This window comes from Rhinoderma darwinii, unplaced genomic scaffold (genome assembly GCF_050947455.1).
Source record: "Rhinoderma darwinii isolate aRhiDar2 unplaced genomic scaffold, aRhiDar2.hap1 Scaffold_887, whole genome shotgun sequence".
In the NCBI taxonomy this organism is placed as follows: domain Eukaryota; kingdom Metazoa; phylum Chordata; class Amphibia; order Anura; family Rhinodermatidae; genus Rhinoderma; species Rhinoderma darwinii.
In genome coordinates, this window is record NW_027464458.1 from 67,906 (window position 1) to 95,680 (window position 27,775).

The window sequence follows — 27,775 nt, forward strand, 5'->3', positions numbered from 1 at the left end:
ATTTACAGCTACTAAGCGGGAGGTGAATAAAGGCCGGAGAGGAAGCCAGACAGGATTTGCTTCTTTTGCTTGCACCACAATGCAGTGCTGAAAGAGGAGGAATCTACATAAAAACGCCTTCCTGGCAACGCCCAAATGCCCTCCTGCCATGCAGATAAACACTGGCAGCGGCAGCAAGTGCATGCCCACAGCCACCCCTTGTTCCTTCACACCTTGTATCAGCTTTAATCCAGTCCTGTGCTGCCTGCTGAGCAGCACTGAACAACACTGCCTGGGCCCAGGCTTTTATCTCTGAGGCAGGCCCCATTATGATGTCAGAAAGCTGGCTCTGGAATCCTGAGGGCTCCACTATGACACGTGCAAAGTTCCGTCTGAACTTTATATAAGACTGTGAGGCTCAGTCAGTCACTCAGTGTTGCCTGAGAGGGCAACACTGCAACAGCCGGCCGCCAGGCTGTCTTTTTTTTGCACATTTATTTGCCTCCAGGAGGCCACAAGAGGGAGACAAGGGACTGCAAAATGGAAAATAGGCATCCACCAACTTTACAGACAACTTCTCTTTGCTCCTACAACCTCCATCCTTGCACAGTTTGTTATTCTTCCAGGTAACATAGTAACAAATCCAAATTGCTGCTCTCTTTGTAGGCAAGCAAGGGTTTGTTGCAACTGCAATTCTTACTTCTTCTTGAAATGTAGGGACGACAGTACATTCCATCACATCCACCTAGTGTACACAGGTAGGTCCATTGTGGCGGGTAGGCGGCTGGCTGCTTTAATGGCTGTTTGCTGTTCCCCTACTCCACTCCACTCCACTATTTGACTGTGGTGCTGCATCAATCAGTGGCTGGCTCAGGTGCAGCTCTTTAACTTACCTAGGAGGGAGGGAGGGAGGGCGGAGAGAAGACAAGGAAGGTGAATGAGCTGTTCCAATGTGAAATGCCGGAAACACAGAAACACAGAAGACACACACACACACACACACAACAAGAGGTGGCAATGTATTCATTAATTGCATTTAATAAATGAGCTCATTATCACACATGACTGTACAAATGCATTGTCCAACAGGTGTTGAAATAATGGGATTAAAAGGGGAGATCCCTTCAGAAAGACAGAAACAATGGCAAAGAGAAAAAACACTTTTGGAATCTGATTTTAGTCAACACATAAGGGAAGGGTGCACCGGTCCTGGAAATACTGCAATACCAGGTCAATGCGTGGAGTGGACAGAGCAAGCTCTATTTCCATCTCCCTGTTCTAAAAATCCATTTAATATATGGTCCCCAGATAGGGGACGTATCAGATATTAAACTGATAAGAACAGATTTTTAATTGAAAGCCCGAGCCGTGCTTTCTATCACCCAAGTGCATAAAAAGTGCAGAGGTGCCACACAAAAAGTGCACAAGGATGCGGTCTATCGCAGCCCTTCTCTTAAAAGAGAGAGGCCCCGCATAACCATTCCCTGACCCTCCAAACCTTAGGCCTAGAGGATCAAGGATCGATGGTCCCCCCTCGCCGAAGCTTAGGGAGACCCAAACACACTCCTAGGCTTCTACCTGGGCTGCCACCCCAGTGTCCACCTAGGAGCCTGCATCCTAGTTGCACCTCCCCTCCGAAGAAGGGAGGCCGGGTTGCAGGGGAAAAAGGAACCAGAAGGCCACACATTTTCCCCCTAGACCTCAGGAGGGTCCCAAAAGGGCACCGCATCCCAAAATCCTTGTGACAAACGTGACAAACACACAGTGAAAAACAAAATTAAATAAGTGGATGTGCGCTGTGATACAGCCTGGACATCCGCCAGGTATATAAAAATTCCTCATCTCCCAGCCAGAAGGCCGGGAGAATAAAGGTGTGTGCTTAAAAGTGTGAAAGAAGAGTGCGTGCAAGTGTGCCTTCACTCAGTGGGATCCCACCCCCAGTGAGTTAGGGCACCCCAGGGTCACCAGCCCTGGGGCACATAGCAACTCGGGCTTTCAAACTACCCGACCTCCTGACCTCGATCCGGCGGTCGCCTGGTCACCTACAAATGGTACCTTTAAACCAAATGCGTACACCAGAGCGATGACCGTTGTGGTTCCCTGCCCTCACCTCGGCGTTCTGTCATCCCCCTACGATGGCCCACGTACCACCGGCAGGGATGATTACTAACCTCAGCTTGAGCAGGTACTACACTTGATCTTAGCCAAAAGGCCGAGAAGCGATAACCCGAGCGGCCCTTGCCTTGCCCGAGCCTGTCCCATACTGCTGTTCACCCCTTGCAGCGATTCAGCCTACTCCTAGGCAATTCCATGGGGCCCTGCAGGCTCACACACATTTACAGCTACTAAGCGGGAGGTGAATAAAGGCCGGAGAGGAAGCCAGACAGGATTTGCTTCTTTTGCTTGCACCACAATGCAGTGCTGAAAGAGGAGGAATCTACATAAAAACGCCTTCCTGGCAACGCCCAAATGCCCTCCTGCCATGCAGATAAACACTGGCAGCGGCAGCAAGTGCATGCCCACAGCCACCCCTTGTTCCTTCACACCTTGTATCAGCTTTAATCCAGTCCTGTGCTGCCTGCTGAGCAGCACTGAACAACACTGCCTGGGCCCAGGCTTTTATCTCTGAGGCAGGCCCCATTATGATGTCAGAAAGCTGGCTCTGGAATCCTGAGGGCTCCACTATGACACGTGCAAAGTTCCGTCTGAACTTTATATAAGACTGTGAGGCTCAGTCAGTCACTCAGTGTTGCCTGAGAGGGCAACACTGCAACAGCCGGCCGCCAGGCTGTCTTTTTTTTGCACATTTATTTGCCTCCAGGAGGCCACAAGAGGGAGACAAGGGACTGCAAAATGGAAAATAGGCATCCACCAACTTTACAGACAACTTCTCTTTGCTCCTACAACCTCCATCCTTGCACAGTTTGTTATTCTTCCAGGTAACATAGTAACAAATCCAAATTGCTGCTCTCTTTGTAGGCAAGCAAGGGTTTGTTGCAACTGCAATTCTTACTTCTTCTTGAAATGTAGGGACGACAGTACATTCCATCACATCCACCTAGTGTACACAGGTAGGTCCATTGTGGCGGGTAGGCGGCTGGCTGCTTTAATGGCTGTTTGCTGTTCCCCTACTCCACTCCACTCCACTATTTGACTGTGGTGCTGCATCAATCAGTGGCTGGCTCAGGTGCAGCTCTTTAACTTACCTAGGAGGGAGGGAGGGAGGGCGGAGAGAAGACAAGGAAGGTGAATGAGCTGTTCCAATGTGAAATGCCGGAAACACAGAAACACAGAAGACACACACACACACACACACAACAAGAGGTGGCAATGTATTCATTAATTGCATTTAATAAATGAGCTCATTATCACACATGACTGTACAAATGCATTGTCCAACAGGTGTTGAAATAATGGGATTAAAAGGGGAGATCCCTTCAGAAAGACAGAAACAATGGCAAAGAGAAAAAACACTTTTGGAATCTGATTTTAGTCAACACATAAGGGAAGGGTGCACCGGTCCTGGAAATACTGCAATACCAGGTCAATGCGTGGAGTGGACAGAGCAAGCTCTATTTCCATCTCCCTGTTCTAAAAATCCATTTAATATATGGTCCCCAGATAGGGGACGTATCAGATATTAAACTGATAAGAACAGATAAGGTTTCAACAAAGTTTTTTATTGGCAAAAATAATATATTTTACAGACTTTTTTTTAAAATTGAAACCACAAGATAAAATCAACAGCATAATACATGAATATTCATACATTTAAATGAATACAAAAGTAATAATAATAAGACCATTAATACAGATGTTATAATAAAAGTACAGAACAATAGCAGGATAAAATTTATACAGGGCATAAAAGACATAAAAGAATAAAACCATTTTTATTTACAATGTTATGGTATTCCACATTTGCAAACACCACATGGATGTTGCTTCTTTTACCCCTAGCTGCTTTTTGTCCCTAAGATAATAAATATACATTTCACTTAGGGCATATTTCACACAATTTTTAACGTCAATAAAATCATGTTTAAAAAGCAGAATGTTCCTAACCTTCCAAATGGCATTCTTAAAACAGTTTAAAATGATCCAACAGACCATTTGCTGTTTAAAACTTGGGCAGTTAAAAAGACCATAAAACACGTATTCAAATTTAAGATCTTTAAGACCGCAGGCCCATTTCAGCAATGGGCCTACCTTCCTCCAAACCTCCTGTGCATATGGGCAGTTCCAAAACAGGTGCATTATCGTCTCGTCGTCACCACACCTGTCTCTCGGGCACTTGGCTCTCGCCACCAGTCCTCGCCTATGCTGGAATTCACGAGTAGGGAGGCACTGGTGAACGATTGCCCAGGCAAGGTCCTTGTGCACATTTGCCATAAATTTCCCGAAAACGTTCCGCCACACCACCTTGGACCTTGCCTGTGAGAAATTTGAAACTGCCAGTGTATCCTCCTGCCGCCTACAGGAGAGTGACACTTTTTTCTGGTCCCCCAATATGTCAGGCTCCAATTCTTGGAGACCTAGGAGCCTGACAGTTTTTTCGAGCACCGCATATTGTTTTGGGGGACACAGAAGCACAGGAGAATTCAAAGGGACACGAAACCATCGTTTAAAAATCATGCCCGTAGCGTACTTTAAAAAGTAGCTAAAAATACCATCAGAATTATACATTTTAAAACAGAAGCAAAAGTATTTAATGTAAAAGAAGTTAAAAAGGTTAGGAACATCTCTCCCGCCATTGTCCTTACATCTGTACATAAAATCACGTTTTAGTTTTTCCATTTTGGAACCCCATAAAAACATAAAACAGATCCTGGTCACTTTTTTAATATATAAAATTGTTGGAGGGAAAACCATAGCTACATAAAGCATTATGGGTAATAAAACAGATTTAATTATTAAAACTTTTCCCTCCATGGTGAGATTTCTCAAATTCCACATTAAAACCTTTTTTTCCATTTTGGCAATTACTGAATCCCAATTGGGTCTCCCATCGTTTTCTTGATTAAAAACAATTCCTAAAATTTTTATCTGATCCTGCTGCATGTTAACTCCTGGTGTCACAGAGGAATCCCATACACCAGTATAAAAACAGTCACACTTATCAACGTTTAATTTAAAACCAGAGGCTTCACAAAAAAAGCCGGTGTTCCTCAATGCCCGTCTCATAGAAGCGGCGTCTGGGCATAGGACGGTGGCGTCATCCATATAGCCTAGGATTTTTACCTGGTTCCCCCTTCCTCCAGGTATGGGCACGCCTCTGATGACTTTATCATCTCTTATTAGGGTGAACAGAGGTTCTATGGCACAAATAAAAAGGAGCGGAGACAACGGGCACCCCTGTTTCACCCCTGATAAAAGAGGAACACCTTTAGTTAAAAATCCGTTGATAGAAATTTGGCTAAAACAGGATCGATATAAAAGCTTAATACGTGTTAAAATAATTTCAGGAACAGCCATCTTTTTAAGAACCATAAAAAGATATTCATGGGAGACCCGGTCAAAAGCCTTCTCGAAATCTAAGGATAAAATAGCAAGGCTTTGACCCCTTTCTTTAAAATACCAAATGATGTCACGTAAAATATTCAGGGACTCAGTAATTGACCTCCCAGGTACCCCACATACCTGGTTTGGATGGATTAATTTATGAATAAAAGGTTTAAAACGGATTGTTATTAGTTTAGCTAAAATTTTACAATCAACGTTTAAAAGAGTAATAGGGCGCCAGTTTTTTAACTGGTCCCTCTCACCTTTTTTAAAAATTAAGGACACAATCCCCCTCCTCCAGGAAGGGGGCAGCTCTTCAGTAATAAAAACTTCCTTATACAATAAAAACATGTCATTCTTTAAAATTTCCCAAAAAGCATGATAAAATTCGATGGGCAGACCATCTTCCCCAGGAGCTTTCCCATTAGAAAAACTTTTAAAAGCAAATAAAAGTTCCTCCAAGGTAATATTACGGGATAAAACTTCCTGGTCTAAAATATCTAGCTTGGCATCAAGGGAATTAAGAACATGTTCTAAAAAGGAAGGATCAATATTTTTCTTGTTAAAAAGAGATTGGTAGAAATTAAAAGCAGAATTTAAAATGCCGACCATAGTGGTTTCTCCTTCAAGGTTTAAAATGACATCTCGTTTATCCATTACCTTTTTGAAGAAGAACCGGGAACACTTCTCGCCATCCTCGAGGTGCTTTACATGTGAATTAAAAATTATTTGTTTCCCTTTCTCTTCTATGGCATATTTTATTTCAGCTTTAAGATTTAAGATATCATCATCAACATCCATACCAATCTCCTTCAATTTAAAAAGTACATGTAAACGTTTATTAAGAACATAAAACCATTGTTTTTTCTCTTTTGCTTTCTTCTTACCTGCTCGAATAAAAAAAGCTCTGATTTTGGGTTTAATGCCCTCCCACCAGTGTAGCATAGGCTGACTGGGCGCTCTATGGGACTGCCAACACTGGTAGGTCCGCACAAACTCCTCTTTAATGATGGGGTCCTCCAGGAGTGTGGTGTTTAGTCTCCAGGGACCCCTACAAGCTTTTTGCTCTCCCTCTAGCTCCAGGTGCACTGAAAGGAGCTTGTGATCAGATAAAATATTTGTTAAAAGCAAACATTTTTTGGGAATAAAACTATTAGAAGTGAAAATAAAATCAATTCTGGAGCTCACTCTTCCATTGGACCAGGTGGGGCCTGGGTCCGCAGGCAAGAGTTCCCTCCAGCAATCTTTCAATTTAAAATCACCAATAAAATTCTTGAGCAGGTAAGAAGTACGGTCAATTTTTCGATTAAAATCCCCACCCTGGCGGTGTTCTCCATCTCGCACACAGTTAAAATCACCACCCACCAGCAGGGGGGTAGACCCAACACAAAACAATGGTAAAATCTCTAATAGTTCTGCCCTCTCCTGTTTGGTAGGAGGGGCATAAACGTTTAAAACACGAATTAAAGTTCCATTAAAAAGCAAATGTATTAAAATAGCTCTGCCGGGCATGATTTCAGTCACTGTTTGGATGGAGATAAAACGACCTCGGCAGAGCAATCCAACCCCCGCAGAGCGACAGTCATTTCCACCAGACCAGACTGAGGGGCCTAGTTTCCAGTCCATCTTTAAATCTTGATATTCCAAGTCATTAGGGATTCCACATTCTTGAAGCAGGCAAAGGTCAAAGTCCACAGTCTCTAAAAATGAAAATAAAGCAGTCCTGCGGACAGGGCTCTTTAGGGACCTCACATTTAGTGAGGCGACTTTGATAGGAACCAACATAGTCTTAGTTGAGGTCAGGGTCCGAACCAGAAGAGTCGTACTCGGAGATCAGCTGCGAGTCTGGACCCCCTTTTTGAGGGGTCAATAAATCTTGGATGTTGGTAGGGTCAGAGCCAGATACGTGGGCGGCTCCAACCCCCACACTGCTCTCATCCGAACTCCGATAGGCAGCTTTCCTCCGAACTCCGGACTCCTCTTCCTCTCGCTGTCTCTTTGCAGAATGGCTCCTATCCATCTCCTCGAAGTCGCTCTCACCCATCTCTGGCCCCTGGCTGAAGATATCGCTGATGTCCTTCCTGGGCAGCTGCACAGGGGCCTGTGAGGTCCCATCGCTCTTGGCAACCTTTGCCTGCTTACGGGGAGCCTTCATCGCAAGCCCCTCCACAACCGCAGTGGAGGAACTTTGCTCCGACCCCCCCGTTGACCGGAAATGGTCAAAACGAGGCTCCAATCCAGCATATTTTAGGGTTTTCTTAATGGAGCCCTCGTCTGACACAGAGTGTCTCCGCTCCATGCCCACACTCTTGGGACAGGCGTCAGGTCCTACTGCAGAACCTACGGAGCCACGACGCCTGTCGCTAACCACTGCCTCAACAGGGTCCACTGCAGGCGGAGCAGAGGACCTGTTTGCAGAGGTGCCGGTCAACTTATGTCCAGCAGAGTCAGAATTCCTCCTGCTCTGCCTGGACCCGGTGGAATCCCTATGGCCGTCCCTCGAGGCTGACATCGGTGGGCCCCCCGATGGAGCTGTGAAGGACTTTGGCCTGGACCCCTCAGTCGTCAATGCTCGTTTTGGGGCATTACCAGCGGCGTCTGCACATGTTGCAAACTGCCGCTCTGGCCCTGGTCTGGGTGGCCCAGATTTCGCTCTGCGGGGGCAATCTTTAAAAGCATGCCCAGTCATGCCGCACAGATTGCACAACACCTCGGAACTGCATTTTGCCGCTACGTGTCCAACCTGGCCACACCTGTTACACTGCACCACATGGGGCCGGTCACAATGTTCTCTGGTGTGGCCATATCTCAAGCAGTTCCGGCAGGCTATTGGCATCTGGGGGTAAAATAGGAATCCTCGATTCTTCCCAATGGCAAAGTTCTGGGGTGGGTGATGTAAGCCTCCAATGCCATTGGGATCCTGGCGGAACTTCACCCAATATTTTCTTTTGCCATTCCAGAAGCTCTGGGTGTTCAAGATTTTATGTGAGAAGCGGACCTCCCTGCAGTAACGACTGAGGAAGGTTTCAATGTCACACTCTGAGACAAATGGACTGAACATGCACATCACGAGCGGGACTTCTTCCTCCCCGTAGAGGAATAAAAAGTTCAGTCCATTTAGCCGCTCCTCACTCTGGTCCGCATCAGACAATCTTTTGTGCATGTTGTCGCAACATGCCGCGGCCGTAAAGGATACGGTGTACCGACCGCGGCTTTCCTGGTCGTTGAGACACAGGATGTCCGCCCGCTTGAGCCCCAGGAAGTCCAGCAGAATCACCTCCACAATGAAGCGAAGGTTCTTCCGCTGGCGATGGCCTTCTTCCACCTCGATGCGGACGGACTGGCGCAACCGGGTGTCCCCGGATGCAAATCCAAATGTATATGGCATTTTCAGTGCCTGGGGGCTAAGCCTGTCCCTTATAGCAGCAAGGGCTCAGATTCCACAATTAAGTGGAACCCTCCCCCAAGGCCAAGGATTAGGGTACCCCAGACACCTACGAAGCCCGATAAACGCCCTCGGAACGCTCTTAGAAAAACGCCTCAAGGCCGGTTGACCTCTTGGGTAAGGCGCGATCGCAACTCGTTGTCCGGGGGCTAAGCCCACTCCCCAAATAGCAGCAAGGGGGTGAAGTCTCTCTGTGAAAAGAGACGATCCCCCAAGGCCAAGGAGCAGGGTACCCCGGACACCTCCCAACAAAACCAGATGCAGAAATACTACACCTGATCTTGCCAAAAGGCCGAGAAGCGATAACCCGAGCGGCCCTTGCCTTGCCCGAGCCTGTCCCATACTGCTGTTCACCCCTTGCAGCGATTCAGCCTACTCCTAGGCAATTCCATGGGGCCCTGCAGGCTCACACACATTTACAGCTACTAAGCGGGAGGTGAATAAAGGCCGGAGAGGAAGCCAGACAGGATTTGCTTCTTTTGCTTGCACCACAATGCAGTGCTGAAAGAGGAGGAATCTACATAAAAACGCCTTCCTGGCAACGCCCAAATGCCCTCCTGCCATGCAGATAAACACTGGCAGCGGCAGCAAGTGCATGCCCACAGCCACCCCTTGTTCCTTCACACCTTGTATCAGCTTTAATCCAGTCCTGTGCTGCCTGCTGAGCAGCACTGAACAACACTGCCTGGGCCCAGGCTTTTATCTCTGAGGCAGGCCCCATTATGATGTCAGAAAGCTGGCTCTGGAATCCTGAGGGCTCCACTATGACACGTGCAAAGTTCCGTCTGAACTTTATATAAGACTGTGAGGCTCAGTCAGTCACTCAGTGTTGCCTGAGAGGGCAACACTGCAACAGCCGGCCGCCAGGCTGTCTTTTTTTTGCACATTTATTTGCCTCCAGGAGGCCACAAGAGGGAGACAAGGGACTGCAAAATGGAAAATAGGCATCCACCAACTTTACAGACAACTTCTCTTTGCTCCTACAACCTCCATCCTTGCACAGTTTGTTATTCTTCCAGGTAACATAGTAACAAATCCAAATTGCTGCTCTCTTTGTAGGCAAGCAAGGGTTTGTTGCAACTGCAATTCTTACTTCTTCTTGAAATGTAGGGACGACAGTACATTCCATCACATCCACCTAGTGTACACAGGTAGGTCCATTGTGGCGGGTAGGCGGCTGGCTGCTTTAATGGCTGTTTGCTGTTCCCCTACTCCACTCCACTCCACTATTTGACTGTGGTGCTGCATCAATCAGTGGCTGGCTCAGGTGCAGCTCTTTAACTTACCTAGGAGGGAGGGAGGGAGGGCGGAGAGAAGACAAGGAAGGTGAATGAGCTGTTCCAATGTGAAATGCCGGAAACACAGAAACACAGAAGACACACACACACACACACACAACAAGAGGTGGCAATGTATTCATTAATTGCATTTAATAAATGAGCTCATTATCACACATGACTGTACAAATGCATTGTCCAACAGGTGTTGAAATAATGGGATTAAAAGGGGAGATCCCTTCAGAAAGACAGAAACAATGGCAAAGAGAAAAAACACTTTTGGAATCTGATTTTAGTCAACACATAAGGGAAGGGTGCACCGGTCCTGGAAATACTGCAATACCAGGTCAATGCGTGGAGTGGACAGAGCAAGCTCTATTTCCATCTCCCTGTTCTAAAAATCCATTTAATATATGGTCCCCAGATAGGGGACGTATCAGATATTAAACTGATAAGAACAGATACTACACTTGATCTTAGCCAAAAGGCCGAGAAGCGATAACCCGAGCGGCCCTTGCCTTGCCCGAGCCTGTCCCATACTGCTGTTCACCCCTTGCAGCGATTCAGCCTACTCCTAGGCAATTCCATGGGGCCCTGCAGGCTCACACACATTTACAGCTACTAAGCGGGAGGTGAATAAAGGCCGGAGAGGAAGCCAGACAGGATTTGCTTCTTTTGCTTGCACCACAATGCAGTGCTGAAAGAGGAGGAATCTACATAAAAACGCCTTCCTGGCAACGCCCAAATGCCCTCCTGCCATGCAGATAAACACTGGCAGCGGCAGCAAGTGCATGCCCACAGCCACCCCTTGTTCCTTCACACCTTGTATCAGCTTTAATCCAGTCCTGTGCTGCCTGCTGAGCAGCACTGAACAACACTGCCTGGGCCCAGGCTTTTATCTCTGAGGCAGGCCCCATTATGATGTCAGAAAGCTGGCTCTGGAATCCTGAGGGCTCCACTATGACACGTGCAAAGTTCCGTCTGAACTTTATATAAGACTGTGAGGCTCAGTCAGTCACTCAGTGTTGCCTGAGAGGGCAACACTGCAACAGCCGGCCGCCAGGCTGTCTTTTTTTTGCACATTTATTTGCCTCCAGGAGGCCACAAGAGGGAGACAAGGGACTGCAAAATGGAAAATAGGCATCCACCAACTTTACAGACAACTTCTCTTTGCTCCTACAACCTCCATCCTTGCACAGTTTGTTATTCTTCCAGGTAACATAGTAACAAATCCAAATTGCTGCTCTCTTTGTAGGCAAGCAAGGGTTTGTTGCAACTGCAATTCTTACTTCTTCTTGAAATGTAGGGACGACAGTACATTCCATCACATCCACCTAGTGTACACAGGTAGGTCCATTGTGGCGGGTAGGCGGCTGGCTGCTTTAATGGCTGTTTGCTGTTCCCCTACTCCACTCCACTCCACTATTTGACTGTGGTGCTGCATCAATCAGTGGCTGGCTCAGGTGCAGCTCTTTAACTTACCTAGGAGGGAGGGAGGGAGGGCGGAGAGAAGACAAGGAAGGTGAATGAGCTGTTCCAATGTGAAATGCCGGAAACACAGAAACACAGAAGACACACACACACACACACACAACAAGAGGTGGCAATGTATTCATTAATTGCATTTAATAAATGAGCTCATTATCACACATGACTGTACAAATGCATTGTCCAACAGGTGTTGAAATAATGGGATTAAAAGGGGAGATCCCTTCAGAAAGACAGAAACAATGGCAAAGAGAAAAAACACTTTTGGAATCTGATTTTAGTCAACACATAAGGGAAGGGTGCACCGGTCCTGGAAATACTGCAATACCAGGTCAATGCGTGGAGTGGACAGAGCAAGCTCTATTTCCATCTCCCTGTTCTAAAAATCCATTTAATATATGGTCCCCAGATAGGGGACGTATCAGATATTAAACTGATAAGAACAGATACTACACTTGATCTTAGCCAAAAGGCCGAGAAGCGATAACCCGAGCGGCCCTTGCCTTGCCCGAGCCTGTCCCATACTGCTGTTCACCCCTTGCAGCGATTCAGCCTACTCCTAGGCAATTCCATGGGGCCCTGCAGGCTCACACACATTTACAGCTACTAAGCGGGAGGTGAATAAAGGCCGGAGAGGAAGCCAGACAGGATTTGCTTCTTTTGCTTGCACCACAATGCAGTGCTGAAAGAGGAGGAATCTACATAAAAACGCCTTCCTGGCAACGCCCAAATGCCCTCCTGCCATGCAGATAAACACTGGCAGCGGCAGCAAGTGCATGCCCACAGCCACCCCTTGTTCCTTCACACCTTGTATCAGCTTTAATCCAGTCCTGTGCTGCCTGCTGAGCAGCACTGAACAACACTGCCTGGGCCCAGGCTTTTATCTCTGAGGCAGGCCCCATTATGATGTCAGAAAGCTGGCTCTGGAATCCTGAGGGCTCCACTATGACACGTGCAAAGTTCCGTCTGAACTTTATATAAGACTGTGAGGCTCAGTCAGTCACTCAGTGTTGCCTGAGAGGGCAACACTGCAACAGCCGGCCGCCAGGCTGTCTTTTTTTTGCACATTTATTTGCCTCCAGGAGGCCACAAGAGGGAGACAAGGGACTGCAAAATGGAAAATAGGCATCCACCAACTTTACAGACAACTTCTCTTTGCTCCTACAACCTCCATCCTTGCACAGTTTGTTATTCTTCCAGGTAACATAGTAACAAATCCAAATTGCTGCTCTCTTTGTAGGCAAGCAAGGGTTTGTTGCAACTGCAATTCTTACTTCTTCTTGAAATGTAGGGACGACAGTACATTCCATCACATCCACCTAGTGTACACAGGTAGGTCCATTGTGGCGGGTAGGCGGCTGGCTGCTTTAATGGCTGTTTGCTGTTCCCCTACTCCACTCCACTCCACTATTTGACTGTGGTGCTGCATCAATCAGTGGCTGGCTCAGGTGCAGCTCTTTAACTTACCTAGGAGGGAGGGAGGGAGGGCGGAGAGAAGACAAGGAAGGTGAATGAGCTGTTCCAATGTGAAATGCCGGAAACACAGAAACACAGAAGACACACACACACACACACACAACAAGAGGTGGCAATGTATTCATTAATTGCATTTAATAAATGAGCTCATTATCACACATGACTGTACAAATGCATTGTCCAACAGGTGTTGAAATAATGGGATTAAAAGGGGAGATCCCTTCAGAAAGACAGAAACAATGGCAAAGAGAAAAAACACTTTTGGAATCTGATTTTAGTCAACACATAAGGGAAGGGTGCACCGGTCCTGGAAATACTGCAATACCAGGTCAATGCGTGGAGTGGACAGAGCAAGCTCTATTTCCATCTCCCTGTTCTAAAAATCCATTTAATATATGGTCCCCAGATAGGGGACGTATCAGATATTAAACTGATAAGAACAGATACTACACTTGATCTTAGCCAAAAGGCCGAGAAGCGATAACCCGAGCGGCCCTTGCCTTGCCCGAGCCTGTCCCATACTGCTGTTCACCCCTTGCAGCGATTCAGCCTACTCCTAGGCAATTCCATGGGGCCCTGCAGGCTCACACACATTTACAGCTACTAAGCGGGAGGTGAATAAAGGCCGGAGAGGAAGCCAGACAGGATTTGCTTCTTTTGCTTGCACCACAATGCAGTGCTGAAAGAGGAGGAATCTACATAAAAACGCCTTCCTGGCAACGCCCAAATGCCCTCCTGCCATGCAGATAAACACTGGCAGCGGCAGCAAGTGCATGCCCACAGCCACCCCTTGTTCCTTCACACCTTGTATCAGCTTTAATCCAGTCCTGTGCTGCCTGCTGAGCAGCACTGAACAACACTGCCTGGGCCCAGGCTTTTATCTCTGAGGCAGGCCCCATTATGATGTCAGAAAGCTGGCTCTGGAATCCTGAGGGCTCCACTATGACACGTGCAAAGTTCCGTCTGAACTTTATATAAGACTGTGAGGCTCAGTCAGTCACTCAGTGTTGCCTGAGAGGGCAACACTGCAACAGCCGGCCGCCAGGCTGTCTTTTTTTTGCACATTTATTTGCCTCCAGGAGGCCACAAGAGGGAGACAAGGGACTGCAAAATGGAAAATAGGCATCCACCAACTTTACAGACAACTTCTCTTTGCTCCTACAACCTCCATCCTTGCACAGTTTGTTATTCTTCCAGGTAACATAGTAACAAATCCAAATTGCTGCTCTCTTTGTAGGCAAGCAAGGGTTTGTTGCAACTGCAATTCTTACTTCTTCTTGAAATGTAGGGACGACAGTACATTCCATCACATCCACCTAGTGTACACAGGTAGGTCCATTGTGGCGGGTAGGCGGCTGGCTGCTTTAATGGCTGTTTGCTGTTCCCCTACTCCACTCCACTCCACTATTTGACTGTGGTGCTGCATCAATCAGTGGCTGGCTCAGGTGCAGCTCTTTAACTTACCTAGGAGGGAGGGAGGGAGGGCGGAGAGAAGACAAGGAAGGTGAATGAGCTGTTCCAATGTGAAATGCCGGAAACACAGAAACACAGAAGACACACACACACACACACACAACAAGAGGTGGCAATGTATTCATTAATTGCATTTAATAAATGAGCTCATTATCACACATGACTGTACAAATGCATTGTCCAACAGGTGTTGAAATAATGGGATTAAAAGGGGAGATCCCTTCAGAAAGACAGAAACAATGGCAAAGAGAAAAAACACTTTTGGAATCTGATTTTAGTCAACACATAAGGGAAGGGTGCACCGGTCCTGGAAATACTGCAATACCAGGTCAATGCGTGGAGTGGACAGAGCAAGCTCTATTTCCATCTCCCTGTTCTAAAAATCCATTTAATATATGGTCCCCAGATAGGGGACGTATCAGATATTAAACTGATAAGAACAGATACTACACTTGATCTTAGCCAAAAGGCCGAGAAGCGATAACCCGAGCGGCCCTTGCCTTGCCCGAGCCTGTCCCATACTGCTGTTCACCCCTTGCAGCGATTCAGCCTACTCCTAGGCAATTCCATGGGGCCCTGCAGGCTCACACACATTTACAGCTACTAAGCGGGAGGTGAATAAAGGCCGGAGAGGAAGCCAGACAGGATTTGCTTCTTTTGCTTGCACCACAATGCAGTGCTGAAAGAGGAGGAATCTACATAAAAACGCCTTCCTGGCAACGCCCAAATGCCCTCCTGCCATGCAGATAAACACTGGCAGCGGCAGCAAGTGCATGCCCACAGCCACCCCTTGTTCCTTCACACCTTGTATCAGCTTTAATCCAGTCCTGTGCTGCCTGCTGAGCAGCACTGAACAACACTGCCTGGGCCCAGGCTTTTATCTCTGAGGCAGGCCCCATTATGATGTCAGAAAGCTGGCTCTGGAATCCTGAGGGCTCCACTATGACACGTGCAAAGTTCCGTCTGAACTTTATATAAGACTGTGAGGCTCAGTCAGTCACTCAGTGTTGCCTGAGAGGGCAACACTGCAACAGCCGGCCGCCAGGCTGTCTTTTTTTTGCACATTTATTTGCCTCCAGGAGGCCACAAGAGGGAGACAAGGGACTGCAAAATGGAAAATAGGCATCCACCAACTTTACAGACAACTTCTCTTTGCTCCTACAACCTCCATCCTTGCACAGTTTGTTATTCTTCCAGGTAACATAGTAACAAATCCAAATTGCTGCTCTCTTTGTAGGCAAGCAAGGGTTTGTTGCAACTGCAATTCTTACTTCTTCTTGAAATGTAGGGACGACAGTACATTCCATCACATCCACCTAGTGTACACAGGTAGGTCCATTGTGGCGGGTAGGCGGCTGGCTGCTTTAATGGCTGTTTGCTGTTCCCCTACTCCACTCCACTCCACTATTTGACTGTGGTGCTGCATCAATCAGTGGCTGGCTCAGGTGCAGCTCTTTAACTTACCTAGGAGGGAGGGAGGGAGGGCGGAGAGAAGACAAGGAAGGTGAATGAGCTGTTCCAATGTGAAATGCCGGAAACACAGAAACACAGAAGACACACACACACACACACACAACAAGAGGTGGCAATGTATTCATTAATTGCATTTAATAAATGAGCTCATTATCACACATGACTGTACAAATGCATTGTCCAACAGGTGTTGAAATAATGGGATTAAAAGGGGAGATCCCTTCAGAAAGACAGAAACAATGGCAAAGAGAAAAAACACTTTTGGAATCTGATTTTAGTCAACACATAAGGGAAGGGTGCACCGGTCCTGGAAATACTGCAATACCAGGTCAATGCGTGGAGTGGACAGAGCAAGCTCTATTTCCATCTCCCTGTTCTAAAAATCCATTTAATATATGGTCCCCAGATAGGGGACGTATCAGATATTAAACTGATAAGAACAGATACTACACTTGATCTTAGCCAAAAGGCCGAGAAGCGATAACCCGAGCGGCCCTTGCCTTGCCCGAGCCTGTCCCATACTGCTGTTCACCCCTTGCAGCGATTCAGCCTACTCCTAGGCAATTCCATGGGGCCCTGCAGGCTCACACACATTTACAGCTACTAAGCGGGAGGTGAATAAAGGCCGGAGAGGAAGCCAGACAGGATTTGCTTCTTTTGCTTGCACCACAATGCAGTGCTGAAAGAGGAGGAATCTACATAAAAACGCCTTCCTGGCAACGCCCAAATGCCCTCCTGCCATGCAGATAAACACTGGCAGCGGCAGCAAGTGCATGCCCACAGCCACCCCTTGTTCCTTCACACCTTGTATCAGCTTTAATCCAGTCCTGTGCTGCCTGCTGAGCAGCACTGAACAACACTGCCTGGGCCCAGGCTTTTATCTCTGAGGCAGGCCCCATTATGATGTCAGAAAGCTGGCTCTGGAATCCTGAGGGCTCCACTATGACACGTGCAAAGTTCCGTCTGAACTTTATATAAGACTGTGAGGCTCAGTCAGTCACTCAGTGTTGCCTGAGAGGGCAACACTGCAACAGCCGGCCGCCAGGCTGTCTTTTTTTTGCACATTTATTTGCCTCCAGGAGGCCACAAGAGGGAGACAAGGGACTGCAAAATGGAAAATAGGCATCCACCAACTTTACAGACAACTTCTCTTTGCTCCTACAACCTCCATCCTTGCACAGTTTGTTATTCTTCCAGGTAACATAGTAACAAATCCAAATTGCTGCTCTCTTTGTAGGCAAGCAAGGGTTTGTTGCAACTGCAATTCTTACTTCTTCTTGAAATGTAGGGACGACAGTACATTCCATCACATCCACCTAGTGTACACAGGTAGGTCCATTGTGGCGGGTAGGCGGCTGGCTGCTTTAATGGCTGTTTGCTGTTCCCCTACTCCACTCCACTCCACTATTTGACTGTGGTGCTGCATCAATCAGTGGCTGGCTCAGGTGCAGCTCTTTAACTTACCTAGGAGGGAGGGAGGGAGGGCGGAGAGAAGACAAGGAAGGTGAATGAGCTGTTCCAATGTGAAATGCCGGAAACACAGAAACACAGAAGACACACACACACACACACACAACAAGAGGTGGCAATGTATTCATTAATTGCATTTAATAAATGAGCTCATTATCACACATGACTGTACAAATGCATTGTCCAACAGGTGTTGAAATAATGGGATTAAAAGGGGAGATCCCTTCAGAAAGACAGAAACAATGGCAAAGAGAAAAAACACTTTTGGAATCTGATTTTAGTCAACACATAAGGGAAGGGTGCACCGGTCCTGGAAATACTGCAATACCAGGTCAATGCGTGGAGTGGACAGAGCAAGCTCTATTTCCATCTCCCTGTTCTAAAAATCCATTTAATATATGGTCCCCAGATAGGGGACGTATCAGATATTAAACTGATAAGAACAGATTTTTTTTTTTTTTTTTTTTTTTTCTACTCAGATTTGAAATCTTAAAACGCAAAACATAGGTTGAAAAGTCTTAGATTTCATCAAAACCATCATTGTAGTATGAATATATAATTTTCATGATCTTATCCATTTTTTAATTGTTATTATTACTTTTTTTCTCTTTTTTTAATATGTTTTGTTTTCTGTTTTTTTTTTTTTAAATTATATTTTAACTTTTTTTTTTTTTTACAGGAATAACAAAGAAGAAAACAATACAAGATTACACATCACAAGGTAAGTACATTCCACATTTCTGGTTTCCAAATCTCATTTGCTCTCACAGTACCTAGTAATAATTTATCTCTCCAAAAATATACATACAGATAGCTTAAACATAGTTTAAGACAGTTTTCAACAGATAGCTGATCTCTTTTAAATAATACAATATTTCTTGCTTTCCATAAAGCCATCTTAACACATGTAAATATTAACCATACGACTTTAAAATCCTCTTTACCAATGCCCAATCCATAAAAGATCATATTAAAATCAAAATGATCAATTTTGCTCAAATATTTAACTAAGATGCTAACTTTCCTCCAAATCTTTTGTGCAAATGAGCAATTCCAAAAAATATGCGTTGGCGTTTCACTTCCGCTACATCTTACTCTTGGGCATCTTTCATGTCTTACCAAACCTCTTCTATGCTGAAATTCTCTTGTAGGTAAGCAATCCTTCAACATACACCACAACAGGTCCTTATGTTCGTTAGACAAGTAAAACAGGTTAACATTGATCCAAATACCTTGTACAATTCTTACAGAGAAACCTGTTACAGAACTCATAATTTTCCTCTCATCTAAGATCTTTAACACTTTTTTATGATTAGTAATAATGCTTAAGTCAGATTTTAACAACTCAAACTCCCTTAAAATTTTCTCTAAAATAATATAATGTTCTGGTGGTAAAAACTTATATGGTCTGTTTAAGTCAATTTCTAACCACTTGTATTTCCTTATATAAAACCCAAGATTATAAATAAGAAAAGTTTTTATCTTTGAACTGGGCCCCAATAAAGTGCTTGTACAATAGGCCAAATATTTAATATACAAAAAAGACCTAATATCGGGGAAGCCTTTCCCTCCTTTATTCTTAGGTTTATACAACTCCTCCCTTTTGACTCTTTCCATATTTGATTTCCATAGGAAATAAAAACAGATTTTAATAAGTTTTTTCATGATATTATTTGGGGGGATAAAAACAGCAGATATGTACAAAATCATGGGGAGTAAAACCTGTTTTATGATCAAAATTTTACCTTCAAGAGTCAAAGTTCGCAAATTCCAAAAGGAAATCTTTTTCCTTACCCTTTCCAGCAAGGATTCCCAATTTTTTATATTCCCACAAGATTCTGAAAAATAGATACCTAAAATCTTCATGTCATGCATTTTAAGCAACTTACAATCAGGTTCAAGGGTAAATTTCCCAATTGTTAAAACACCGGTTTTATCTAAATTCACTTTGAAACCTGATGCTCCACAGAACCAATCCACTGTTTTTAAAACCCTATTAAAACTTCTAAGATCACGCACCAAAACTGTCACGTCATCCATATATGCAATAACTTTAACTTGTTCATTTTTACAGCCCGGGATAAAAAAACCGTTAATTACTTTATCTTTCCTAAAGGCCTCTAAGAGGGGTTCAATTGCACATATAAATAAGATAGGTGACAGAGGGCAGCCCTGTTTCACCCCACATCGAATATGAACTTTATCAGATAAGGAACCATTAACTGAAATTTTACTAAAACCTCCATTGTATAAGATTTTAATACGATTAATAAAACCCTCTGAACATCCTAATTTGCTTAAAACTGTGAATAAGAAATCGTGTGAAACTCGATCATAAGCTTTTTCAAAATCAAAGGAGATCAAAGCTAAATCCTGATTGCGGTCCTTGCTGTCCCAAATAATATCCCGTAGCAAAACCAAAGAATCGACAATTTTTCTTTTTGGCACAGCGCATGTCTGGTCAACCCCAATTATTGATGCTATCACTTTTTTTAAACGATTCCCTAACAATTTTGCATAAATTTTATAATCGGTGTTCAGTAGCGTAATTGGCCTCCAATTCTTGATTAATTTTTTATCACCTTTTTTAAAAATTAAAACAATAAGACCCTCCAACCAGGACTCCGGGATTATTAATGAAGATTCAATTTGAGAAAAAACTTTGAACACATCCTCACCTATTACATCCCAAAAATTTTTATAGAATTCTATTGGTAGACCATCCATACCAGGGGTTTTTAAATTCTGAAAACTATTAATCGTATCTAATATTTCATTTTTAGTAAATTCCTCCTCTAGAAACATCATCTCATCAGTGCTAAGCTTTTTATCTAACAACCCCATAAAATGTTCCTTTAAAGAGGCATCAAGCACCTTTTCGGAAAATAATTCCTCATAAAAATTTTTTGCTTTTAATAATTTTTCTTCACGGTTTGTTTCCCCTTCTAGACACTCAATAAAATCTTTTTTCCCGTTAATTTTTTTAAAAAAGAAATGAGAGCATTTCTCATCCTTTTCAAGGATTCTTACACGAGAGTTGAAAATAATCTCTTTCCCTTTTTCTTTTAATAAATTTTTTATCTGACTTTTTACATCCTCAATTTGATCATCCATTTCTATACCATTGTTTCTAAATAGGTAAAAACACTGGAGCCTAGAACTAAGATCAATGTATAGTTTCTTTTTTGCATAGGCTATCTTCTTCCCATATTTAACAAAGAAGGTTTTAAAACCCCTCTTCATGAAATCCCACCACTCCAATACATTATTAAACTCGCCCTCTTTTTGTTTTAGTTTATCATAAAACTTACAGAATTCTTCTTTAACCTTACTTCCTTCCAAGAGGGACACATTAAGTTTCCAGTGTGATGGCACCTTACCTTCTGAAACCTCATAATTTAGTGTACATTCAATTAACTTGTGATCTGAAAAACAACTGTCAAAGGATTTAAAAGAAGAACACATCAAATCACTAGATACAAAAATATAATCTAGTCTAGATGAGCATCCACGATTACTCCAAGTAAGCTCATACTCTTTCCTTTTTCCACCTAGTTCCCAGGTATCTTTAAGGTTACAGGCAGAAAGAATATTTTTCAAAACAGATACTGATCCTTCTTTTTTTTTACAGATTTGGCAGTTAAAATCACCACCAATGATGATGGGATCTGAACCAACAATAAACAACTGTAGTAACTCAAAAAGGTGAATTCTCAATTTTTTTTCTGTATTTGCATATATGCAAAAACACTTGATTTTTTTGCTATCTTTTAAAACCTCCACCATAAGTATGCGCCCTGGGTATATTTCTTCATGCCTAACAATTTCCCAATCTTTAGAACATAAAAAACCTATCCCGTCACTTTTGAATTCGTTTCCACCTGAAAAACAAGATTTACCTTTCCATATACCTTGTAGATACTTATAACATAATCTCTTTTCTAAATTACATTCCTGTAAGAAAACAAAGTCATAATTTTCATTATTAAAAAAATCATAAATGGCTGTACGTTTATATTGGTTATTAAACCCCTGAACATTCAGGGAGGCAGCCCTGATCATCTTTTAACCAAGATGCCAGGGCTTTCTCCCCCGCCCTCATCGATAAATGGTGGAGAAGTATCAATCTTCAGATCTTCAGCTCCAGATGAGTCAGAGGGAGAAATATCTCCAAGAAGATCATAAACCTTGCTTTTCTTCCCACTTTGGTCAGTCTCTTCATCACTCACTTTCTCTTCTTCTCTAGTATATCTTTTTAAACTTTTTGTTGCCACCTCCATCTCCTCCTGAGCACCAGACGAACCTGCTTGCCCAGGGGGTGAAAGGGGAGTCTCCAACACCACAGTTAATTCCTCTTTTTTCTTCTCCTTTTTCTCTTTTGATATTTTTTTCTCTTTTTCTACCACTGAAGCCTCCACACCTGAGGATTTTGTTTTCCCCTGGGAGCTCTTTTTATCCTTCTTTTTTTCCTCTTTTTTTTCCTTGCCCTTATTCTGTACCACAGAACCTATAGGAGCCTGCGCCTCTTCTGGAGGCACGAAGTCCTCATCTGACAAAATTTCCTCCACTCTTTTTTTAGGACAATCTGTTTCCTGATGAACGGAATCATGGCATTTCATGCAACGCTTACAGGCCATGTCAGCATGTCCATATTTGCGACATCTACGACAGTATTGGGGCATCCCCGTAAAAAAAAGATAACCCCTACTCCTGTTGATGAAAATAATAGGGGGTGGTCTCAGAACACCCCCCTCAGCAGTCGGATCTTTTTTAAAGACCACACTGTAGATCCTTTTCCCATTCCATGCACCGAAATTAGTAATCCCATGTTTCTTAAGGGTCACCTTCTCACAAAAGTTGTACAAAAAAGATGTGACTTCCATATCAGAAATAAATGGGTTGTACATTTGCACTGTCAGCAGTTTATATTGATATTGAAACAAAGGAAGGACCTTTACTCCCTCCAACATAGCATGTCCTCTATTTCGCTCATAGAGAGCATACGCTGCTTCACAAATCCCACAAGAGTTCAAAGTAACATCGTGAATTCCACGGGAGTTAAACGATTGAACACAAAAATAATCCCCATCCTTGATCTTCAGGATAGGACCAAACACATTGGAATAAAGAAACCCCAGTTCTTTTACCTGGCGGTATTGCGGCGAGATGACAAAACGAATCGTGTCCTTCAAAGGAGTATCATCCGCAAAGAAGTCCTGGAAATTATCCGATCTTCCTTCCATCGTTCCAAATGAAAAATATACTCACAGCCCAGAAATCCAAGCTCGATCGCCTCCTGATCCAAATCGATAATCCAGAATCCCACGTCCAAAGAATTTCTCCCTCCACGAAAAGAATCCGGATCCTCCTAAGGAAAAGGCACTACAGCTTTCAGCCACCCCTCAATAGCAGCAGTTCGGTCCGAAAACCGAAAAGGCCGAGCAGGTAGGTTTCCACTGTAGGAACCTTGCCTAATGGTTTCAAACCCACTACAGATCTGAGCCAAAAGGCCGAGAAGCGATAACCCGAGCGGCCCTTGCCTTGCCCGAGCCTGTCCCATACTGCTGTTCACCCCTTGCAGCGATTCAGCCTACTCCTAGGCAATTCCATGGGGCCCTGCAGGCTCACACACATTTACAGCTACTAAGCGGGAGGTGAATAAAGGCCGGAGAGGAAGCCAGACAGGATTTGCTTCTTTTGCTTGCACCACAATGCAGTGCTGAAAGAGGAGGAATCTACATAAAAACGCCTTCCTGGCAACGCCCAAATGCCCTCCTGCCATGCAGATAAACACTGGCAGCGGCAGCAAGTGCATGCCCACAGCCACCCCTTGTTCCTTCACACCTTGTATCAGCTTTAATCCAGTCCTGTGCTGCCTGCTGAGCAGCACTGAACAACACTGCCTGGGCCCAGGCTTTTATCTCTGAGGCAGGCCCCATTATGATGTCAGAAAGCTGGCTCTGGAATCCTGAGGGCTCCACTATGACACGTGCAAAGTTCCGTCTGAACTTTATATAAGACTGTGAGGCTCAGTCAGTCACTCAGTGTTGCCTGAGAGGGCAACACTGCAACAGCCGGCCGCCAGGCTGTCTTTTTTTTGCACATTTATTTGCCTCCAGGAGGCCACAAGAGGGAGACAAGGGACTGCAAAATGGAAAATAGGCATCCACCAACTTTACAGACAACTTCTCTTTGCTCCTACAACCTCCATCCTTGCACAGTTTGTTATTCTTCCAGGTAACATAGTAACAAATCCAAATTGCTGCTCTCTTTGTAGGCAAGCAAGGGTTTGTTGCAACTGCAATTCTTACTTCTTCTTGAAATGTAGGGACGACAGTACATTCCATCACATCCACCTAGTGTACACAGGTAGGTCCATTGTGGCGGGTAGGCGGCTGGCTGCTTTAATGGCTGTTTGCTGTTCCCCTACTCCACTCCACTCCACTATTTGACTGTGGTGCTGCATCAATCAGTGGCTGGCTCAGGTGCAGCTCTTTAACTTACCTAGGAGGGAGGGAGGGAGGGCGGAGAGAAGACAAGGAAGGTGAATGAGCTGTTCCAATGTGAAATGCCGGAAACACAGAAACACAGAAGACACACACACACACACACACAACAAGAGGTGGCAATGTATTCATTAATTGCATTTAATAAATGAGCTCATTATCACACATGACTGTACAAATGCATTGTCCAACAGGTGTTGAAATAATGGGATTAAAAGGGGAGATCCCTTCAGAAAGACAGAAACAATGGCAAAGAGAAAAAACACTTTTGGAATCTGATTTTAGTCAACACATAAGGGAAGGGTGCACCGGTCCTGGAAATACTGCAATACCAGGTCAATGCGTGGAGTGGACAGAGCAAGCTCTATTTCCATCTCCCTGTTCTAAAAATCCATTTAATATATGGTCCCCAGATAGGGGACGTATCAGATATTAAACTGATAAGAACAGATAAGGTTTCAACAAAGTTTTTTATTGGCAAAAATAATATATTTTACAGACTTTTTTTTAAAATTGAAACCACAAGATAAAATCAACAGCATAATACATGAATATTCATACATTTAAATGAATACAAAAGTAATAATAATAAGACCATTAATACAGATGTTATAATAAAAGTACAGAACAATAGCAGGATAAAATTTATACAGGGCATAAAAGACATAAAAGAATAAAACCATTTTTATTTACAATGTTATGGTATTCCACATTTGCAAACACCACATGGATGTTGCTTCTTTTACCCCTAGCTGCTTTTTGTCCCTAAGATAATAAATATACATTTCACTTAGGGCATATTTCACACAATTTTTAACGTCAATAAAATCATGTTTAAAAAGCAGAATGTTCCTAACCTTCCAAATGGCATTCTTAAAACAGTTTAAAATGATCCAACAGACCATTTGCTGTTTAAAACTTGGGCAGTTAAAAAGACCATAAAACACGTATTCAAATTTAAGATCTTTAAGACCGCAGGCCCATTTCAGCAATGGGCCTACCTTCCTCCAAACCTCCTGTGCATATGGGCAGTTCCAAAACAGGTGCATTATCGTCTCGTCGTCACCACACCTGTCTCTCGGGCACTTGGCTCTCGCCACCAGTCCTCGCCTATGCTGGAATTCACGAGTAGGGAGGCACTGGTGAACGATTGCCCAGGCAAGGTCCTTGTGCACATTTGCCATAAATTTCCCGAAAACGTTCCGCCACACCACCTTGGACCTTGCCTGTGAGAAATTTGAAACTGCCAGTGTATCCTCCTGCCGCCTACAGGAGAGTGACACTTTTTTCTGGTCCCCCAATATGTCAGGCTCCAATTCTTGGAGACCTAGGAGCCTGACAGTTTTTTCGAGCACCGCATATTGTTTTGGGGGACACAGAAGCACAGGAGAATTCAAAGGGACACGAAACCATCGTTTAAAAATCATGCCCGTAGCGTACTTTAAAAAGTAGCTAAAAATACCATCAGAATTATACATTTTAAAACAGAAGCAAAAGTATTTAATGTAAAAGAAGTTAAAAAGGTTAGGAACATCTCTCCCGCCATTGTCCTTACATCTGTACATAAAATCACGTTTTAGTTTTTCCATTTTGGAACCCCATAAAAACATAAAACAGATCCTGGTCACTTTTTTAATATATAAAATTGTTGGAGGGAAAACCATAGCTACATAAAGCATTATGGGTAATAAAACAGATTTAATTATTAAAACTTTTCCCTCCATGGTGAGATTTCTCAAATTCCACATTAAAACCTTTTTTTCCATTTTGGCAATTACTGAATCCCAATTGGGTCTCCCATCGTTTTCTTGATTAAAAACAATTCCTAAAATTTTTATCTGATCCTGCTGCATGTTAACTCCTGGTGTCACAGAGGAATCCCATACACCAGTATAAAAACAGTCACACTTATCAACGTTTAATTTAAAACCAGAGGCTTCACAAAAAAAGCCGGTGTTCCTCAATGCCCGTCTCATAGAAGCGGCGTCTGGGCATAGGACGGTGGCGTCATCCATATAGCCTAGGATTTTTACCTGGTTCCCCCTTCCTCCAGGTATGGGCACGCCTCTGATGACTTTATCATCTCTTATTAGGGTGAACAGAGGTTCTATGGCACAAATAAAAAGGAGCGGAGACAACGGGCACCCCTGTTTCACCCCTGATAAAAGAGGAACACCTTTAGTTAAAAATCCGTTGATAGAAATTTGGCTAAAACAGGATCGATATAAAAGCTTAATACGTGTTAAAATAATTTCAGGAACAGCCATCTTTTTAAGAACCATAAAAAGATATTCATGGGAGACCCGGTCAAAAGCCTTCTCGAAATCTAAGGATAAAATAGCAAGGCTTTGACCCCTTTCTTTAAAATACCAAATGATGTCACGTAAAATATTCAGGGACTCAGTAATTGACCTCCCAGGTACCCCACATACCTGGTTTGGATGGATTAATTTATGAATAAAAGGTTTAAAACGGATTGTTATTAGTTTAGCTAAAATTTTACAATCAACGTTTAAAAGAGTAATAGGGCGCCAGTTTTTTAACTGGTCCCTCTCACCTTTTTTAAAAATTAAGGACACAATCCCCCTCCTCCAGGAAGGGGGCAGCTCTTCAGTAATAAAAACTTCCTTATACAATAAAAACATGTCATTCTTTAAAATTTCCCAAAAAGCATGATAAAATTCGATGGGCAGACCATCTTCCCCAGGAGCTTTCCCATTAGAAAAACTTTTAAAAGCAAATAAAAGTTCCTCCAAGGTAATATTACGGGATAAAACTTCCTGGTCTAAAATATCTAGCTTGGCATCAAGGGAATTAAGAACATGTTCTAAAAAGGAAGGATCAATATTTTTCTTGTTAAAAAGAGATTGGTAGAAATTAAAAGCAGAATTTAAAATGCCGACCATAGTGGTTTCTCCTTCAAGGTTTAAAATGACATCTCGTTTATCCATTACCTTTTTGAAGAAGAACCGGGAACACTTCTCGCCATCCTCGAGGTGCTTTACATGTGAATTAAAAATTATTTGTTTCCCTTTCTCTTCTATGGCATATTTTATTTCAGCTTTAAGATTTAAGATATCATCATCAACATCCATACCAATCTCCTTCAATTTAAAAAGTACATGTAAACGTTTATTAAGAACATAAAACCATTGTTTTTTCTCTTTTGCTTTCTTCTTACCTGCTCGAATAAAAAAAGCTCTGATTTTGGGTTTAATGCCCTCCCACCAGTGTAGCATAGGCTGACTGGGCGCTCTATGGGACTGCCAACACTGGTAGGTCCGCACAAACTCCTCTTTAATGATGGGGTCCTCCAGGAGTGTGGTGTTTAGTCTCCAGGGACCCCTACAAGCTTTTTGCTCTCCCTCTAGCTCCAGGTGCACTGAAAGGAGCTTGTGATCAGATAAAATATTTGTTAAAAGCAAACATTTTTTGGGAATAAAACTATTAGAAGTGAAAATAAAATCAATTCTGGAGCTCACTCTTCCATTGGACCAGGTGGGGCCTGGGTCCGCAGGCAAGAGTTCCCTCCAGCAATCTTTCAATTTAAAATCACCAATAAAATTCTTGAGCAGGTAAGAAGTACGGTCAATTTTTCGATTAAAATCCCCACCCTGGCGGTGTTCTCCATCTCGCACACAGTTAAAATCACCACCCACCAGCAGGGGGGTAGACCCAACACAAAA

General features: G+C 43.8%; 8 non-coding genes and 2 pseudogenes across 8 annotated transcripts; all 10 read right to left on the reverse strand.

Annotated features, from left to right (window-relative positions):
- Positions 1 to 1,172: 1,172 nt before the first annotated feature.
- Positions 1,173 to 1,354, reverse strand: LOC142732018 (U2 spliceosomal RNA). The gene has a single exon (XR_012879359.1). It is a non-coding gene; the product is annotated as a U2 spliceosomal RNA (small nuclear RNA).
- Positions 1,355 to 2,133: 779 nt separating this feature from the next.
- Positions 2,134 to 2,203, reverse strand: LOC142731993 (U2 spliceosomal RNA; annotated as a pseudogene).
- A 1,282-nt stretch (positions 2,204 to 3,485) lies between these two features.
- LOC142732022 (U2 spliceosomal RNA) lies at positions 3,486 to 3,677 on the reverse strand. The gene has a single exon (XR_012879363.1). It is a non-coding gene; the product is annotated as a U2 spliceosomal RNA (small nuclear RNA).
- Positions 3,678 to 10,512: 6,835 nt separating this feature from the next.
- LOC142732002 (U2 spliceosomal RNA) lies at positions 10,513 to 10,703 on the reverse strand. The gene has a single exon (XR_012879347.1). It is a non-coding gene; the product is annotated as a U2 spliceosomal RNA (small nuclear RNA).
- A 1,282-nt stretch (positions 10,704 to 11,985) lies between these two features.
- On the reverse strand, positions 11,986 to 12,176 carry LOC142732003 (U2 spliceosomal RNA). Its single transcript, XR_012879348.1, has one exon. It is a non-coding gene; the product is annotated as a U2 spliceosomal RNA (small nuclear RNA).
- A 1,282-nt stretch (positions 12,177 to 13,458) lies between these two features.
- LOC142732004 (U2 spliceosomal RNA) lies at positions 13,459 to 13,649 on the reverse strand. The gene has a single exon (XR_012879349.1). It is a non-coding gene; the product is annotated as a U2 spliceosomal RNA (small nuclear RNA).
- A 1,282-nt stretch (positions 13,650 to 14,931) lies between these two features.
- On the reverse strand, positions 14,932 to 15,122 carry LOC142732006 (U2 spliceosomal RNA). The gene has a single exon (XR_012879351.1). It is a non-coding gene; the product is annotated as a U2 spliceosomal RNA (small nuclear RNA).
- Positions 15,123 to 16,404: 1,282 nt separating this feature from the next.
- On the reverse strand, positions 16,405 to 16,595 carry LOC142732007 (U2 spliceosomal RNA). The gene has a single exon (XR_012879352.1). It is a non-coding gene; the product is annotated as a U2 spliceosomal RNA (small nuclear RNA).
- Positions 16,596 to 17,877: 1,282 nt separating this feature from the next.
- Positions 17,878 to 18,084, reverse strand: LOC142732028 (U2 spliceosomal RNA; annotated as a pseudogene).
- Positions 18,085 to 24,387: 6,303 nt separating this feature from the next.
- LOC142732024 (U2 spliceosomal RNA) lies at positions 24,388 to 24,579 on the reverse strand. Its single transcript, XR_012879364.1, has one exon. It is a non-coding gene; the product is annotated as a U2 spliceosomal RNA (small nuclear RNA).
- Positions 24,580 to 27,775: the final 3,196 nt, after the last annotated feature.